At 45.7% G+C, this 19,895-nt stretch overlaps 2 non-coding genes across 2 annotated transcripts; both read left to right on the forward strand.

Moving 5' to 3' along the window:
- Positions 1-13,774: 13,774 nt before the first annotated feature.
- Positions 13,775-13,987, forward strand: LOC125633163 (small nucleolar RNA U3). The gene has a single exon (XR_007355536.1). It is a non-coding gene; the product is annotated as a small nucleolar RNA U3 (small nucleolar RNA).
- Positions 13,988-16,055: 2,068 nt separating this feature from the next.
- LOC125633162 (small nucleolar RNA U3) lies at positions 16,056-16,269 on the forward strand. Its single transcript, XR_007355535.1, has one exon. It is a non-coding gene; the product is annotated as a small nucleolar RNA U3 (small nucleolar RNA).
- Positions 16,270-19,895: the final 3,626 nt, after the last annotated feature.

Genomic DNA, 19,895 nt, shown 5'->3' on the forward strand with positions numbered 1-19,895 from the left:
ACAATATGACAGCAGAGACTTGGAGAATGAAGTATTAACATGAACTGCGCTTTCCATGGGAAAAAATAGTGTATCAAATTTGTGGTCACCTAGGATTTCGTATGGAGAATATGCTACACACCATGGCCACGCAGAACGTCATGGTGTCAGTGGGAACAAAGTTGCATCCTTCTCCTTCAAAAGTGCAAGCCACTAGAGCTAAAGGACAGTCTGGCAGTTTGCCGTAGAGGGCCTATGATATATCATTCAGCAGTTTCGAGTCAATCCACTAGAGGGCAGTGAATCACATACACATGCCAGTTAATGAAAATTATTTTAACTCAGAATATGCTGTTAGAGATGGGCCTGAAAATTGCAGGTATCCTGGGGATGGCTGTGTTCAGAGGTCTACGGGCAGGTTGGGAATTTTGGTGCCAACATGGCCTCTAAAAAGAAATTAATCAAGAGAGGCAGGGACAAAAATGAAATTATTCTAAAACTGAATCGGTTTTTAAATGCTCTCCACATACTGACAAATTTACAAATCCAAATGAGGGAACATACTAGTGTTAAAGATCGATTGTGTACTACAAGAAATTTCATGCTCCAGCTGCACGGGTGGTCACAGAAAGAAAAGTTAATAGTACAATGCACTTATGAACACTCTTGAAGTGCAAACTAGCATGGTGACCCCAATGTACTGGGATGATTGTTGTGAAGGGTGGTTTGGTTCAGAGGCACATACAATTTTGGATGCTTAAATGCAGATGGACATCTCATGAGAAAAAGCTCCTTCCCTCCCCCACTTCCAAAAATTAATTCCTCTCTCACGCAAGTGCCAGAATTACAAGAGCAGGCGTTCTCATGGCATTTCAACACATCTGCTTCTAGGGAAAACTGGAAACGGGAAAAGCAGAGAGATATAGAAATGAAGGAAAAGCAGTTAGGATCCTGATTCAAATTCCAGGGAAGTCCAAGTACCGTCTTTCCACCGACTCCACTGCACATTGTATCAGGCTGTCATGGCACTGCAACTGTTAGTATCCTTGATAACTTCCTGGTGGTATGAATATATATATGATTGTCCAAATTCTTCTTCAGCATCAGCATCTGTTTCCAAAGCCATGGTTGGGTCAGGCTGCCTTCTGTCAGTGTCTTGGCTTTGGTAGCTAGACGGCCGGCAATGCAAGTCTACACTAATAAATTGACATACATTGATTAAATTAATGAATTAATTAGAGAGAATGTGCAGGTTCTGTGGCAAAAGAATTTTTTTTGCCAGAGAGGGAAGAAAGAACTTTGATCTAGTCAAGTGAGAATTTGGTTTTATTGTTTCATTCGCCAAAAACCTTCAACCATTCCCCAGACAGCTGGGAATAAATGCAGTGGAACTGAATAGAAACCAATTTCCCTCCTGCGGAAACAGAATGATGAAAATAATAACTGGCATTTATTTAAGCACCTTTCAGCCCAAAGGTGAAGACTTCGGTGTGTGAATCACTTAATCTTCTGTTGAAATGCAACCACCTTGGGCGCATAGCCATTCTTTGCCAGCTACAAGAACCTTGGGATGCAGGAACTTTTGCTTAGAGCCAAGCATGTACTCTCCATATGGGGGCTCTGACAGCTGGCCCCCTAAATTCTTTGATGGGGGGGGAAGGGATTGCAGCCAGCTGAGGTAAGTTCCTGCTAGTTTAAGCAGCAGTATGTTCCCTTTGGCAAACCACTCACAAATGAAGGGGTATATACTGTGTCCAGCAGCTTCCTTCCAGCTCCAACCCCCCAGAACTGCAGAATACTGATTCCAGAAAAAGGCCTCCATGAGATCTGCAGTACAAGGAGAAGGCAGCAGAGCGGCCTCTATCCTGGTACGTTTCACTACTCTCCGCTGTAAGTGCTGGAACCAGGCGTGCTGCCGCACCCCCCCATGGCTTGAAGTGGTTTCCAGTATATCCAGGGTTTACGCTTTGGTTTAATGGCTCTCAGCACCCCCACTATACAAACTGATCCAGCATCCCTGGCTGTACGGAGTGAAGAGTTACATGCGGCCCACAAGTGCAGCTAGTTCCCTTAACATCCTGTCAGAACCAAGAAAGTCACCTTGCTTTATTCTGCCACCAGGAGCAGTTTCTGCCTCCAGTGGCACTGGAACCCTTTTAATGGTGGGGGTGCTCAAAGCCAGCTGTCCGCCCCCACCCCCTAGCTGGGGCCGGGATCAGTGCCGTGGCTCGGGGAGGCAGGACCCAGACAGGGGTAAGGGGGCAAAGGCTGGGGGGGACAGAGCCCGAAGTGGGTCCCCGGGCATGGGGCCAGCGGCCAGGAGTGGGGGGCTGGATGTGGGGCCCCGGGCAGGGGGCCAGTGGCTAGGGAGCAGGGCCAGTGCCCAAGAGCAGACCCCCCAGGCACAGGACTGTGAGTGGGGCCCCGGGCGCAGGGCCCGCAGCCGGGGAATGGGGTGCAGGGCCAGTGGCCAGAACCTGAGCCCTGGTTGCAGGGCGGGGGAGCGGAGTCCTGGGCATTGGGCCCTGGCGTGGAGCCCCAGGCACGGGGCCAGCAGCTGGGGATCAGGGCTGGCGGCCAGGACCCAAGCCTCAGGCTGGGGAGTGGAGGCCTAGGCGTGGGGCCAGCCGCCCCGTGTATAACCTGGGGATGCGGCAGCACCCCTGCACCCTTTGTTCCCGCCCCTATGTCTGCCTCTTACTGGAGAATGATTAAAACAAAACGTTGCCATTTCTATATTATTCTTTCATGGAGGCTTCTGTACTTTCCTTGCACATCTACTCTGAGTTTACCCCAGGGAGTGAAATATTCAATGGGTTTACTAAACTGGGTTTACTATTACTGTAACAACCGCTCGTAGAGTAGCAGCAAGGAAACTTGTGGCCCATCTAGCCCATGAAACTGACCACATTTTAGCTCTGTTGCTCCACATGGTTGAGAACTGGTCATGTGTTTGTAATATTTGATCCTGTTTTCTGTAATACACTCGCCTCCATCAAGCCTAAAGTATGTTGCTGTATTCCAACTGTGGCAATAATATGGTTTAGTTCCATGCAGAGGCAGGACCTACCCATGCAGTAACACAGTCAGGTTAAAAATCCATGTTATAACACAGTCACTTTCCTAGTTTAGGCAGGTTTCAGAGTAGCAGCCGTGTTAGTCTGTATTCACAAAAAGAAAAGGAGTACTTGTGGCACCTTAGAGACTAACCAATTTATTTGAGCATAAGCTTTCGTGAGCTACAGCTCACTTCATCGGATGCATACTGTGGAAAGTGTAGAAGATCTTTTTATATACACACAAAGCATGAAAAAATACCTCCTCCCACCCCACTCTCCTGCTGGCAGAAAGCTTGAGGGAAGGAAACAATTGCACCGGCATGTGCAAAATGGATAGAGGAAGAATGCCAAAGGGTCAGTACATGCCACCCCTGAAAAATGAGCCACAACTTGCAAAGTAGGTGCTTATTAGGCAGCAACAAATTCTTTCCTCTCGTTAGAGACAAGTTCATCTGCTGCAGTGTCATTTTCTGGACTCCGGCTTTGGGCTCCAAGGTTATTTTAATGATGAAGAAAAACATCTCAACGATCTGAAGCAATAGACTTCTAAGCTGCTTTCCGTGGCCCCACCAGCCAATGGTACAATCACAAGAAGCAACTCGTCCAGTGATGTTGCAACATCATGACCTTTCTTGTGGTACATCAAGAGGTCAGCTACAGGGTGTGTGTAGGGAAAATACATGGATAAGAGGAAAAGAAACCATCACCCTTACTGACTACCAGCTAGACAGTGATACTGATATAAGACAGTCTCTTCCCTAATGTGGGGAGAAAAGAAAACAGCATTCACAGTCCCTTCCCCTTTGATACGTTTGTACTGGACTCTGGTGGGAAGTGAGGAACTGAGATGCTGTCCCATAACGTCACAGCACTGACACTGGGGGATATTCAATCTGTATGAGACCATGCCAGGAATGGAATCAGTTCGAATCCAAGGGAGAGACTTGGCTTCTGAACGGAGCTGAGTCAGACGAGACACGATAAAGGTATACAAAATGCTGAATGGTGGGGAGAAGGTAAAACCAGGCATTCTAGTCACCCTCTCTCATAATACAAAACAAGACACACAACTCTAAAAGCAAAAGTTTAAAACTGACTTAAGGAAACAGTCTTTTACCCAACACCCAGTTATACTGTGCAATTCAATTCTTGGGCTCAGTAATCCCTTTCCTCTCTGAGCAGGATTCAGAGAAGGATTAGACGCAGATATGAATAATATCCAGAGTTATAGGAGTGAGGATAAAACTGATTTAGGGATATTAACCCTCAGCGTTCAGGATGTAAACCAACCACTAACTCAGTAGATTTAGGCAGGACTTTCTGCCATTTGCACGTTATTGAATAATCATCCATGATGAAGGTTTTGCACCAGCTAAAGCATATAGTAGCTCAGTAGCAGTCACAGTTGTACGCACATTATGTTCCCCCCGTGGACTGGTGGCGGGGGGCAAAAGGAGTATTTTGCCATGGGCCACTCCTTTGAGAGGGCTCCCAGCCTGGGTGGCATTGGATTTTGCATATAGGGTCTTAAAGCCACTCAGGTTTGGCCCAGCGGCCCCTGCGTGGAGGGGTTGCCGGGACAAACTGAGTGATACTGTGAACCCTGTAGTAAGAATGATTCAGCTGCGCATACCATGTGAAAAAATTTCTGGGGGTGCCCCTGCTACTCACCGCTGCTGGCCACAGGACATCAGCCTAGATGGACCATTGGTCTGATGTGTTAAGGCAATTCCTGTGTGTCTATGGCATTTTGGCCTCCAAATCTTGGGTCTTATTGAAGTCAAGAGGGAAAATGTTGGAATCTCAAACTTACCATTTTCAGCTCCCCTTTTACTGAGTGTCTTGAATGAAAAATTGCCAGACAGGGTTCCACTAAGTGCCTTAAAAAAACCAAAACAAACAGGCGCACTTTCATTTTAAACTATGGTGAAAACACTGTAGTCAGTGCCAAACCCAGAATGACAACATTGACTTTTAAATGTGACTGGGACAGCAACTGCATCAGTCCAGCTACAGAGACTTGTTCCCCAGGTTGCTAAACAATACAAAGTGTCTGGAATGGAAGAATCGGGTTACAGAAACATACGTGGGACTGCACATGACTTTGGGTAGGAGGGATGCTCTGCTGTAGAGTGGAATTACAGAGTCCTAGATTGCTGTGAAAAATGATAACAATGAGTATGATGCTTGGGTCCTATTTCTCTGTTCCTTATGGAGCTTTGGGGCACAATCTGCTCACCAGCTGGGAATGGGAAGAAAAGCCCCCCTCCGATGGAACATTATAGCACGACTGGGTACATTATGGCTTTACACCACTCTTTAACGTATCCATTATTTTCTGTTGTAAAAGATGGTCTTCAGATCTGGATCCGGATTAGATTTAGGAAGGGATTTGGGCTCAATACCACATCAAAGCTCAGGTTCTGATTTATTCTCCGCCATTCCAAACTCTTAAAAGCTCTTCTGAGATTCCAGCCTGAAATGGTGGCAATCTCTTGGGATCCGCTGTTTTTGTGAGCTAGAAATCAGACCCCTTTTCAATTTGACATCAGCAGATCTGGTTGACCTTGCTCCCCACCCCGAAAGATTGCAGAAGTTTTGGGATATAAGCTTCCATTTTAGGTCTATTTCTGCTATTCTATTCAGGGCACTTTCCCTCGCTCAAAGTCGAATCCTTGCAGTTAGAACAAGGTCAGCCTTCATCCTAATAGAAACAAGTGAGCCAGAGGGCAGGGAACTATAGTTCACTCTGTTGACTCTCTGGAAGGAATGTCTGGAGATTGCTGATAGCCATCACTCCTCTGCGGGAAAGAGGAAGTCATGTTCTTTATCACAGCTTGTGTGGCTAGTTGGGAGTGGAACAGAAGGTTAAAAATTCAGAGACACTAAAGTTAGTAAGCTATACAAGTTAGACAAGTAGCCACTTGTACACCTTGTTTGCTTTTGAGAAAGGTACAAGGTGTATGCATAACTGAGCACTGCTTATGCACAAAAGAAGAATACAGATAGGTCACCTTTTCACCTTTGGATGGCCTTAGGAGTAACTGGTTTAATACATTTTGCTGTGGGATTTACTGGCTGAGTATAGGATTGGGACTCAGGAATGCCTTTGTTCTAATCCCTACTCTACTTGCTATGTGACCTTGAGTATGTCTGCTAAACAATTTTTTTTCATATCTCAGAGCCTAACAATAGGCACCTGAATAGTTGGCCTGATTTCCCACTGAAGTCAGTTTGGAATCTGTGTCGGGAGGGGAATGGAAGAGAAGGTGCCAGATGTGAGACCAAGATCTGTTGATTCAAAGCCATAAGGAGTCTGTTTTCTCGTTTACAGGCAAAGAAAATCCCATGAAAAATCAGATTATCCAGCTGTGTCCCATCAGAGCACCCCTCCATCCATCCATGTATCTATTTATGTAGCTCATACACATCACCATGGCATCTGGTATTTCGTCCCTGTTGGGTTTCTTTATTCCTGATTCAGCGTTGTTTTTAACTGCAGCTTCGGGTGAAGGTTTGGTCTTTTACTAATGTATTTTTCAGCACTGTAGGTTCAACTGAAATTCACTTTAGTTTCTTAGAGAGTCCCTTGAAGAGATTCACAAAATTGTAGTACTTCTCTTTCTCTCCCATTTTAAAGACATTTGTGCTGCTGTGTGGCCTATAATAGCTAGGTTGACGGGGGAGGATTATCCTGTGAAGATAGTGATGAGTTGCCCCTTCAAAGAATGGTACTGCCAGCCTCCTACTTTGATCCTCACAGACAGTCAGAAATGTTTTAGAAATAACTTTTGTTAAAAAAATTAAGGAGTTCCAGAGAACCTCTACATCAGATGGCATAACTTACAGATGGTGTAATTCAATTACATGATAAAACACACCACTCTTCTCATGTGGAAGTGCATAAGCCAGGTTTGCACTGAATATAAAGTTAAAGGATCTGTTTCTCCTTTTATACTGATGCAAATTAGGAGTAACTCCACTGAAGCCAATGGAACTAAACTGGGCTAAATGGAGTAAGAAAGAGGAGAATCAAACCCATAATAATTCTATTAACTTCAGGGGAGTTACTCCAGATTCCCAGCAGTGTAAATGAGAGAAAGACTTGACCCTATATCATTTTCCACAAAGATCTTAGTACTTCATTTTCCTTTCATGCATGAGTTGGAGCCCAAAACATACACTAATGGACAATATCAGGCAACCATGTTATGTCCACATTTAAGACATACATACAACCACACCAGAAAGCAAGGCTGGATAAGACATCTGTGTAAACAGAAAACACTCCAGAGAAAAAAAGCATATCGCAGAAAACTGCAATTACATAAATTTTTGTATAAGGAGAGAGTAGACAGAAATAGAAGAACTAGATTTGCTTTAGTAACTGAGAAAGGTGCAGACAGAAATAGCACACAGTAGTAGAGTGTACAATACACTTGGATTGCATCTGCTGTCATCTTTCAGTCTGCTTCTCTTTTAACTGATAGCCTTCCAATGCCATGCCCCATGGATTTCACAAAGATACTGCAGTTATCTGGAGTACATCCTGCGTGATATCCCAATGGTTACATAGTTGACAGGAGATAAAGGGCTGAGAATGAGATTTTTCTTGTGTTGATATTGGCAGGTACTGAGGCTGCACATCTTACACTCAGCCTTAGCTCTGACTGAGAAGTAATAAACATTAGTGAGGAAATTGTGATCAGTGGCTGAACACCAGAATGTTCAAGCTTCAGAGCTCAGCTGCATGCAATGGCTGGATACAATCAGAATGTCTAACAGAGGGGAAGAGAGATTTCAAAGTGATTTGGTGCCCTCTAATGGTGCGGATGTTTTTAACCAAAGTGTTATGATGAATATGCCTTAATGCAAATGTAGTCATTGTCTTTGCTGACTCAACAATGCCGATTGAAATAAACCTGTTTCAAACACTGGCATAGTTCCCTGACTTGATTAATAAGAACTCTGTCGAACTTTGTAACTTCTGTTTCACTTTATTATCCAGGCTTTGTTGTGACTGCTCTGCACACAAATAATTCTGATCATGATGACGATGTGCTGTGTGTGCTCTGCAGAGACACCGCTGCTATCCTTCAGCTCTTCCATACCGGGAATAATGTGTTTCTCAATCTGAATTGGATACTTTGTACTACATATTTAAAAAGACTGCAGGTAAATCATGGACACACAACGGTGGGTGAATCTGAGCATAAGCATTCTGTCATGAGAGGATGTAAGCAGCATGCAAGGAGAGAATGTCCATTTCTGTGAAATTGTGTGTGGTCAATTACACCATTAATCAGATATTTCCTGAACACCCAGGTTTCACCAGAATATAGCAAGACATTTTAGTTAGCTCCTGAGGCTAAATCTGTGGGCCAGAGTGTTTGGTGTTTGACAGCCTGGCTTCAGCTGGGCCACCCAACTCTGAGGAAAGGGGTGAGTATGGTTGAAAGGCCTCTGTTCCCGGGGAAGTAGGCACAGAGCTCCTAAGTGGGTGAGAAGAGGAGGGGAACCCTTGAACCATGTTCTTCCCTATCAAGAGGGCAACGGGAGTTCCTCCAACACAAGAGCTGCAGCATCTAGCTGGAGGCAGAGGTGGGAAATCCCTCTTGCCAAAACCTCTCACCTTGCGTTGGTGGTGATTAGACAGATCCCTGAAAGGGGGGGATCTTTCTTTGTTCCCCACTCCCAGGATATGCGGGATCTTTGGACCACTGGGTCCTGTCCCTTAGGTGACTTTCTATCTATCTCTGTAAACATGTGCCTTTTCCTCTCCTCACCACCATCTACCAGAGCTGTCCACTGTGGCATAGCTCTTCAACCTTCATGACCCATTCAGAGCTTCCATGGCTGACAGGAACGCAACCCCTAGCCACCCTGGACATCATCCCCCAAGGGCATGGAAGCCATATATGGAAGTTTGCTTGAATGGTTATAAACTCCACCTCTGGGGAAGTGGAGAGGGTAGGTGTTACTTGTAAGCATTAGGCATCTGCACCAGGGTGAACCAGCCCCACTCAGTGCCTTTCTAGGTGAATGAAGCTGCACTACCCACTTGGACAGGGCAGCTCCCATGTGCATCACACCAGTGACACTGCTGGAACCAGCATCTGTCCCATCCTAGCATGCACCATCTAGAGAATTCATTACTACGTCTATCAGTCTTGATCCAGGACTGGAACTCCTGTGTGCTACAGTACTGCAACACAAACAATGAGTAAAACATTATCGGTGACCACAGCACTGAAATTCAGGAATAACCCCAAGTATGAAATAATCAACCGCTCCATGTGATCGTTTAAGACAAATATCTGAAACATCTTAAAATCAGTTCCCTGCTTTTCTGCTTTCAGTTGGCTTCAGTATCACAAGGCCGTCTTTATATCTTTGCTTTCCCTTAAATGACCACAGGGTGGCGATGTATCACCATGAGTTAATGTTGAGGTCTGAGTCTCAGCCCCTGAAACTTGGTTAAGGAAGCTGGTAATTTACAAAACAGCACATTTATAGGGATGCCTGTAGAGGGAAACTTCTGAACCCATTTCACCTCACAATTTATATTAATTGCTTAACTGCACTGTTTACAAGACTGGTTTCAGAGTAGCAGCCGTGTTAGTCTGTATTCGCAAAAAGAAAAGGAGGACTTGTGGCACCTTAGAGACGAACACATTTATTTGAGCATTAGTTTTCATGAGCTACAGCAAGACTGTATGCCTTACTAGTCAAAGCCGCCAGGAGTTTCTCAGACTAGAGATGGTAGAACAGGTGTTTCTGCTCAGCAGGTACATCCAGATCCAGAAGATTCTGAGATACTTGGAGACAATTGTTCTTAGTGTGCCCACCTGATCCCTCATCCAACTTTCATCCTGATTTTCATCATTCCTGGATATACCACCTGTCAGAATAGTACTCCTGAGAATTATATAGTACCCAGCAATGTGATTGGTTGTTCTTTCAAATCCCTTCGAAAACTATTTCTTCCAGCCATAATCCACCAAAGGCAGATGAAAAAATAAATGTGCACTGCTTTTTCATTGTGCTTTCAGCCTGTGCATTATATGGGTCTAATGTGTATTGTTATGTATATATTGACTTCAGTAGGCATTGGATCAGCCTCTTGAAAACTAAATTCAACAGATAATATATGATAAATAACTATTTCTATATATATATAATTATAGTTATAATTATTTTTCATATATTGTCTGTTGAATTTAGTTTTCAAGAGGCTGATCCAGTGCCTACTGAAATCAATATTATATATTATAATATATACACATAAATACATATGTAATATATACATGTATAATATACACACATGAGAGAGAGAGTTTTTATAATTCTTATAGTTATTTATCATCTATTGTCTGTTCAGTTTAGATTTCAAGACCCTGATCCAGTGCCCACTGAAGTCAATGAGAGTCTTTCCATTGGGAGATTTCAGAGTAGCAACCGTGTTAGACTGTATCCGCAAAAAGAAAAGGAGGACTTGTGGCACCATAGAGACTAACAAATTTATTTGAGTATAAGCATGCATCCGATGAAGTGAGCTGTAGCTCACGAAAGCTTATGCTCAAATAAATTTGTTAGTCTCTAAGGTGCCACAAGTCCTCCTTTTCTTTTTTCCATTGGGAGTCTCTCTCACTGAGTATTGGATTGAACCCAAATTTCTTCGTTCAGCAACGAGATCTTTTTCAGTGTTGCTGCACAGATTTCTCTCAAATCTAGATACAGATTTCAAGTCTAGAAGGAACCATTATGACAATTCCTTTTATAAATAGGCCAGAATATTTTAACACAAAAGGGGTATGCCTCAGAATTGAATGTAACCGAGCAATGACCTCTGGTATAGTTAGTCTGGACTGAGGGTGGATGATCAGTGGGGATGGGAGAAGTGGTTTTGGCTTTCATAAGAAGCACACTATTTCCCAACACCAGAATGATGCAAGCTCACACTGAACTTTGAAGATTGTGATAAATTCAAACAGTTTTTCTTTTCATTGCCAGGCCGTCTCTATTTATATGTTCCAGAAAGGACCTGAAGGAAGATTCACAATGCCACTGAAAGAGAGCTCGTTTTGAAGTAGTTCTAGAAGTAGGCAATACCTGTAAAAGCAGGTTTCTGGGCAATTTCTGGCCCAAATTTTCATAGGTTCTGCTAGTTCAGATAAGCATCTACATTTTAATAATATTTTGAACTTCTCTCTGAAGATCTCATCGTGCTTTGCAAACACCAATCCATTTACCCTCACAACACCCTTTTGGCATAAGCAAGTATCATTATCCCCATGTTACATGTTAGGAAATGAAGGCACAGAGAGGATAAGCAATTTACCAAGCAGTCTGTGCAGAGAGTAGATCAAATTTCCTTCTTATATATAAGCCTCAGGGCCTTCTTCTTCATAGGTTCTGATTGATAATCTTCTTCTTCCAAACCTGGGGAGTCTTATCCACACTAAACCAAAACATTAAACCTGTGAGGGTTTGCTCATCAGTTGGTTTAAGAGGATCCTGTGGTTTCTACTCAGCACATATAGTGATGACATAATTCTGAAGTTATCCTGTCCTCAGGGTATTCCACTCCCAGCCCTTCTCTGGCCATAGTCTGTTCATTACAACTTTATTGAAAAACTCAATATCAAGCTCTCCAAAGCTTCTAATATGCAGCTTAGTAAACAAGGGGAAGACTCATAATACTTTGAGGTCTCTGGATGGGAGGTGTTAAAGTGCTTTAAAAATGGATTAACTATGCCCCAGGGATGTGGCAAAGCTTGCTACCTCCATTTCACATAGGGTGTGACTGAATACCAGAGAAATGAAGTGATCAGCCCCAGGCCACCCATTGTGTCTGGCTAAGCCAGGTTCAGACTTCCACACCATTGCTCTAGGTACTGTAGTGTAGAGCTGCCCTGAGTATTGCAATACTCAGGGCAGCTCTACACTACAGCGTGGATTGACGCTTTGAGATCGATCCACCAGAGGTCGATTTAGCGGGTCTAGTAAACACCCACCAAGATTGCTCTCCTGTCAACCCTTGTATTGTACCCCCGACGAGAAGAGTAAGGCAAGATTTTCTCCCGTCAACCCCGCACGGTGTAGACCCCGAGGTAACTCGACCTAAGGTACGCTGACTCCAGCTACGTTATTCACGTAGCTGGAGTTGTGTAGCATAGATCGACTTACTGTGGTAGCATAGACATAGCCTAAGTCTGTCAGCCATGATGTCTGATAAATACAGGCTCAGGTGAAAGTTAATTGGAGCGTGGTTCCAATATGGATATCAGGGGTCCTACTGTCACTCCTCCAACAGACTTCTCCTCCTTTTCTCAGGCTGGCAACCTTGACACTGATTGACAAGTTTGTCCTCCTATCACCAACTGGTGCCATGACTTTCTAACCAGCCAGCAAGCCCATGTAACTCAGCTCCCTGTGGACAGACTATCCCCTGCTCAGCATTCTCCACAGGGACCATGCTTGACAGCTGAGAGGACCTCCACCTACTGTTTCTCCCTTCCTCCCTGACATAAGTAGGTGGGAGTGACTTTTTTCTCCTCCTCCAGCCCTTTCTTGGGTCCCAATTCAGCAGTAGGTACCTGGCCAGCAGCAGTTACTTGTGGAACACACTGCTCCCTTCACTCTTCACTGGCTTTTTCATTAAGCTGGACCTGGATCCCATGGGTCCAGTGATTCACTATTAATCTGTAGCAGCACAGAGGGAGAAAAGGAGGGGGAACCAGATGAATCCAGGGCTCTTTGATCCCAAACAAGCCAGTGACGATTCACTCAAGTCACCTGACCCTTTGTGCATGAGGCAGCCCACCTGGGAAATGGAGTGGAAAGACCAATCTTGCCGCAGATCATATGCTACTTCTGAGCTGAGCTGTTCTGGGTAAATGAGCTGCAGTGACAAAACAGCAGACCTGAACATAGAGGCCCAGTAAAGCATGGCTCAGCTGAGATGTTCAGCCAAATAATTTCTCCTTTAAAAAAAAAGCTGAATATTAGGCTTGGAGCGTGCCAATGGGGACCTCTTCTGCATCACTGTGCAAGGGTGGGTCTTCATCCCACTCCAGTGCCTGAGTCTGCTAAAGCCGCTAGCTAGGAGACTCTGTCCTTTAGCTCAAGCATTAGAGGCTCCTAAGTACTATGGAAGAAGTCTGGTGTTCAGTCCTGCAGACAGCCCAGGCAGGGTTGGTTAACTGCAAAACAGTATCAGTGCTTACCTTTTAAGTCAAAGCTTCTGGGATGGTTTCCAGAAAAACTGGGAGCTTGAGCTCCTGCTCCTAGGAGAATGGTGAGACTGGCCTTCAGCTTCAGGAAATACCCCTTTGGGGAGCCTGGCTCCCCACTGCTCACTTGCTCCATTTTCATCACTGGTGCCAAAGAAACATGCTCTGGGTGTCCAAAACTGCATAGGCTGTCGTTTCTAGAGAGCTCTTGGCTCAGCCAGCTAGAGGGTTGTTGTCTTAGGCATTGCAGAGAAGGGAGCAGGGAGAAGATTGGTGGAGTGGCCTGGCTGTGTCTTCAGTTTATGCAAATGAAAGGGGAGCAGCTTTGCTTTGATGGGCAGGATATAGAAGGGGGCCATGGAGGGCAGAGTTGAGAGCCAGGATCTGCTCACGTGGGGCTTCTCGTAGTGCTCTCTGTCTCGTGAAGGCCAAACTGTAGCAACCAGCAGGTAGAGGAGAATGTGCCGGAACGGTCTGTGACTGGCAGGGTGGGTGTTGGTTAAGGCTATGCTTTCAGGGGTCATTTCTCTAGTTGGTGACTGGAGAAGGGTGGCTGTAAAAGCCTGTCTTGCTAACCACAATGAGGAGCTGTAGTGTTTTTTTCTGAGCATGACAATGGCTGAGAGTGCTGTTCTGGGGCAGTTGCTTTCTGCTGTGGAAGAGTGTCTTGCTCTTCCTGAGCAGAGCAGGGGAAGGAAATACAATCTGAGTGGTTAGCTTTGAACTTGTCCTGTTGGGTGTGACTTTGGAGAGCTATGCTGCTTGTGGGTTTGGTGTACTGAGCCCTCAGCAGTGAAATGCTTCATCAGTTTTCAGTTGCCCTGTGACTAGGCTGTGCTTTTCTGCAGGCTTTGAAGAAGGGCTGTCTTTGACTGTACTGTGTGTCTGTTACATCTTTGTTCCCAACCTATGCAGTCAGCAGGTTTACCATAAAAAGATTCTTTCTTCTCTTGCTTGTTCTGCTTCATCTTTACAGCTATTTCTGTTCCTCCACTAAGTCTGACCCCATGGCACCTGTCGATTGTCCTGCACACTGGGACGAATGGATGATACTTCCCTGCTAACACCAGCAGAGCCACTGCTGCTTGGGAAGATTTTGTATGTTCCTGCCTGACATTTTGGATATGAGGAGGACAGTGGCTAGTATTCCCACCATTCACACTCTGTGAGGAACCTGGAAAACATCACAACTCGAGGTAACACACTGCCAAGTGACTTTCTTCCAGGTGAATAGCAATTAGACATTTTGACGGGATTTATCTAGCCATGGGGTGGGGAACCTTTTTTCTATCAGGGGCCAATGACCCACAGAAAAGATCAGTCAGGAGCCACACACAGCCCGTGGGGGATGGGCAGAGGTTAGGGGGTTCCCCTAGGCTGTGGAATGGGGTCAGAAATGAGGCATTCTGGGAGCGAGAGGTGGCTCCGGGCTGGGGTAGGGGGTTAGGGTGTGGGAGGATTGGAGGGCCCCGGCTGGGGGTGTGGGCTCTGGAGTGGGGCCAAAATGAGGCATTCTGGGAGTGGGAGGTGGCTCCAGGCTGGGACAGGAGATTGGGGAGTGGGAGGGCCATGGCTGGGGGGTGTGGGCTCTGAGTAGGGCTGGGGATGAGGGGTTTTGGATGCAGGAGGGGGCTCCAGACTAGAGCAAAAGTGTTAGGGGTGTGGAAGGGGGCTCAAGTCTGGGGCAGGGGGTTGGAGTGCGGGCTTTGAGAGGGAGTTAGGGTGCAGGAGGGGGTTCAGACCTGGGGTAGGGGGTTGGGGTGTGGGAGGAGGTTCAATGCTTACCCCGGGTGGCTCCCAGTCAGCGGCACAGCAAGGCTAAGGCAGGCTCCCTGCCTGCCCTGGCTCCGTGCTGCTCTTCTCCTGGAAGCAGCCAGCATGTCCGGCCTCTAGGTGGAGAGGCCAGGGGAGCTTGGCGTGGTGCGCACTGCCCGTACCTCAGGTGCTGCCCCTGTAGCTCCCATTGGCCGTGGTTCCTGGCTAGTGGGAGCTGCGGAGCTGGTGGGGGCAGCACCCGGAGCTTCCCTGATCACCCTCCGCCTAGGGGCCGCAGGGACATGCCAGTGAGCCAGTGCTCGCAGATCCAGTCCCGTGGGGGATGGAGGGGGGACCAAGGCTCGGGGCTTTCAACCTGCAGTGCAGAGACTTGTTGCGGGCTGGAAGAAATGAAGCAGCGGGCTCGATGCGGCCCAAAAGCCATAGGTTCCCCATCCCTGATCTCGGCTCTGGTTTGGTTCAGAGGAAAGCCTATGGCTATATATACTTGTTTTTCAGGCAAAGCTTCTGGAGCGCTTTCCAGAAAAAAGTGGGAGTTCCTGCTCCCTGGAGAATGGTGAGACTGGCAGTCAGGTTCAGGAAATGCCACCCGTTGGAGAGCCTGGCTCCCCACTGCTGACAATCTCCCTTGTGATCACTGGTGCCAAAGAAACATGCTCTGGGTGTCCAAAACTGCATAGGCTGTCATTTCTAGAGAGCTCTTGGTTCAGCCAGCTAGAGGATTGTTGTCTTAGGCGTTGCAGAGACGGGAGCAGGGAGAAGATTGGTGGAGTGGCCTGTCTGTGTGTTCAGTTTATGCAAATGAAAGGGGATGGCTGCTTTGAGCCGCTTTGCTTTGAGAGGCAGCCTATGGAAGGGGGCCACGGAGGGCAGAGTTGAGAGCCAGGTTCTGCTCACGTGAGGCTTCTCGTAGTGCTCTCTGTCTCGTGAAGGCCAAATTGTAGCAACCACCAGTTAGAAGGCAACACGCCAGAATGGTCTGTGACTGGCAGGGTGGGTGTTGGTTAAGACTATGCTTTCAGGGGTCATTTCTCTAGTTGGTGACTGGAGAAGGGTGTCTGTGAAAGGCTGGTTTTGCTAACTGCAATGAAGAGCTGTAGTGTTTCTTTCTGAGTGTGAAACTGGCAGAGCGTGCTGTTCTGTGGCAGTTACTTTCTGCTGTGGAAGAGCGTCTTGCTCTTCCTGAGAAGAACAGGGGAAGGAAACACAATCTGAGTGGTGAGCTTTGGTGTTGTTCTGCTGGATGGGTGAAAAAGAGCTTGGCTATGACAGTAAGGAGCTGTGTTGTTTGTGGGTTTGGTGTGCTGAGACCCAAGCAGTGAGATCTTCTGTCTGCTCTCAGGTGCTGTGTGACTGGGCTGTATTTTCCAGCAGACCATAGAGAAGAGCTTTTTTCCATGTGTACTGTGTGTCTGATACATCTTTGTTCCCAACCTCTGCACTCAGCAGGTTTACCCTAAAAAGATTTTTTTTCTTCTCTTGCTTGTTCTGCTTCAAGTTCATAGCTATTTCCGTTCATCCACTAAGTGTGACAGCTCCTGTCCCCATGGCACCTGTTGGTCATCCTACACACTGGGACCAATGGATGACACTTCCCTGCTACCACCACTAGAGCCAATGGTGCTTGGGGAGATTTTGTCTGTTCCTGCCCGGCACTTCGGAGCTCAGGAGGGCAGCGGCCGGTATTCCCACCATTCACGCTCTCTGAGGAGCCTAAAACACATCACTCTAGGTTACACACTGCCAAGCAACTTTTTTCTGGATGAATAGCAATTAGAAATTTCGGCAGGGTTTATCTAGACTCTGGACCGGTTCAAAGGAAAGCCTATGTCTACATAACCTTGATTTTAGTAATACATAGTGATAGTTAATAGTACTATGCAAGCTAATCTAGTGCCCCACATGTCTTATGATTCCTTCTGTGGCCTGCTGACTACTGCTCTTATCCCTACAGCAGTTACAAGGGAGGGGTCTTGCAGTTTCCTTGCTGCAGGCCCAAGTATTCTGTCTGTTTCCTTTATCCTGATTCCCCCACCTGTGAAGTCAGAGTTCCCGGTCCCTGTTTCCAAGACATCCAACACTCATCCTCACTAATGGCCATTAAATCCAACTGTGGGTTTTTTTTCAGATAATTCAAAAGTGGTTTCAGGAAAATGAAGAGAGAAAATATGAAATAAAAGAGTGCAGTATGAGTGCAGCTGGGCTGAAACACCACAGAAAGCCTGAAATCTTACCTACAAATGTGGGTGAAGTGACATGAAGAATCTTGCGGCATAGGAATCCCCTGAATTTCAGTACCAAAGCCGTTTAGCCGGAGTCACTGGAAGTCTGATTATTCTTCCTAACCAAGACTATAGGCCAAAATAATCTAACGGCTGCCTAAAGTTAGCCATTTATGTCAGTTTTAGGCACTGATAGGAGTCCAAATGGGACTCTTTCCAGTGACTTCAATGGGGTTTGGATCAAGCCCCAGGATGATGGCCTGATTTTCAGAGTTGCTGAGAATGCACAGTACCTAACGAAGTCCATAACTACCCTTCCCCTCCCATAGAATCAGAGAAAGGCAGGGCTGGAAGGGACCTCAAGATGTCATCTAGTCCATCCCTCTGTGCTGAGGCATAACCAAGTAAACCTAGACCATCCATGACAGATGTTTGTCCAACCTGTTCTTAAAACCCTGAAATGATGGAGGTTCCACGACCTCCCTTGGAAGCCTTATTCCAAAGCTTAACTTTCCTTAGAGTTAGAAAGTTTTCCCTTATATTTAACCTAAATCTCCCTTGCTGCAGAGTAAGCCGATTACTTCTTGTCCTACCTTCAGTGGACATGGAGAATAGTTAGTAACTGTCCTTTTTACAACAGCCCTTAACATATTTGAATGGTTTCAGAGTAACAGCCGTGTTAGTCTGTATTCGCAAAAAGAAAAGGAGTACTTGTGGCACCTTAGAGACTAACCAATTTATCTGAGCATAAGCTTTCGTGAACTACAGCTCACTTCATCGGATGCATACTGTGGAAACTGCAGAAGACATTATATACACAGAGACTGTTATCAGGTCCCTGCTCAGGTCTTGGTTGCTCAAGACTAAACATGCCTGTTTTTTAAACTTTTACCCATAGTCAGGTTTTCTAAACTTTTTATCATTTTTGTTGCTCTCCTCTGGACTGTCTCCAATTTGTCCTCATCTTACTTAAAGTGTGGCGACAAAACTGGACAATACCCCAACTGAGGCCTCACAAGTGCTGAGTATACCACACTCCTGTTAATACAGGATGATTACCTCAGAATTATATTCGTCTTTTGTGCATCTGCTTCACAATGTTGGCACATATTCAGTTTGTGATGCACCACAACCCCAGATCCTTTTCAGCAGTATTACTGCCTAGACGTTATTCCCCATTTTGAAGTTGAGTATCTGATTTTTCCTTCCTAAGTGAAGTACTTTGCACTTGTCTTACTGAATTTCATCTTGTTGATTTCAGACCAATTCTACAATTTGTCCAGGTCATTATGAATTCTAATCTGATCATGTCCTCCAAAGTGCTTGCAACCCCTCCCAGCTTGGTATCATCTGCAAATTTTATAAGCACGCTCTTCCCGCTACTATCCAAGTCATTAATGAAAATGTTGACTAGGACCAGACCCACAACAGATCCATTGAAGCACTCCACAAGCTATATCACCAAAGTTTGACAGCAAACTATTGATAATTATTCTTTGAGAATGGTCTTTCAACCAGTTTTCCTCCCAACTGTAAATTCATCTAGACCATATTTCCTTAGTTTGCTTATAAGAATGTCACGTGGGACTGTGTCAAAAGCCTGATTATCCTTACCGGGTGCCTTATCTTTGTTCCACATTCGCTCCCCACATCTTCCTCATGCACTGAACATAACAGGAAAGGGACTGGGTGTGTGTTTCTCTGCTGGGATCTCAGCTGTGCATAGTTGGCGGTTAGTTCAAAGCTCTGATGTCATCAAAAAAGCCCAGCCAGACAATATGAATGCAGCCTTGGACAATCAGTGTTGTCACAGTCTCTACTGCCCCATTCTTTCAGACACGTCTGGCAAGTCAATGGGGCAACTGAAAGTTAAGCAAGTGTTTACAGAATCAGGGCACGTGTAGTTTCCATTTCATTCTTCCTTAAAACAATGCTTTGAAACCCACAGTGCTCCCCCCCTCCCCCAACTGTTAGGAAGCATCCTCTGCCCCGGCTGTAGGATTTTTAGTGAAAAGTGGAAGTGGAAAGTGGCTGTAGTGGGAGCGCTCTTCTCCCTTCCCTGTTGCTGCTACTCACTTCTTAGATCCTCTCTGCCAGAAACTGACCCATGAGCCTTCATTCAGCCCCTAGTTCAGCTTCATACATTTTGGCTGCTCTGAAGAATCTTTAGGTGTTGCTCAGTGTTGGGGCTCGATGGGGCTGAGAAGTGGTACTTTCCCTTTAATATCCTGATCATCAAGCCATTCGACCACCTAATAGGAGTAATAAAGCTGGTATCTGGTACATTTATTTTAACTGTACGATAAGGAACAATGTTAAAAACTGCAAAGTGCTGGCCGGATTTTCAGCAGTACATGATACATCTTGCATTTTTACAATAACCAGCAAGGCATAAACATATCACAGAAATTGCCCATGATACAGAAATATTCCTCACTGAGCTACATAAGAAAAGTCGGATGCCAGTCTTTAAAACGGAACATACACAATTAATAGGGAAATATGTTACCAATAAAAGGGAGAAAGGTGGCTAGTGATTATAGTTAGATGTGCTAGTTCAAAGCGGAGCGGGGTAGTGGATCAGCAATGTTAAGCAGTGGAAGGTGACAGTTCAAAGCATCCAA

The sequence above is a fragment of the Caretta caretta genome, chromosome 2 (genome assembly GCF_965140235.1).
Source record: "Caretta caretta isolate rCarCar2 chromosome 2, rCarCar1.hap1, whole genome shotgun sequence".
Classification (NCBI taxonomy): Eukaryota; Metazoa; Chordata; order Testudines; family Cheloniidae; genus Caretta; species Caretta caretta.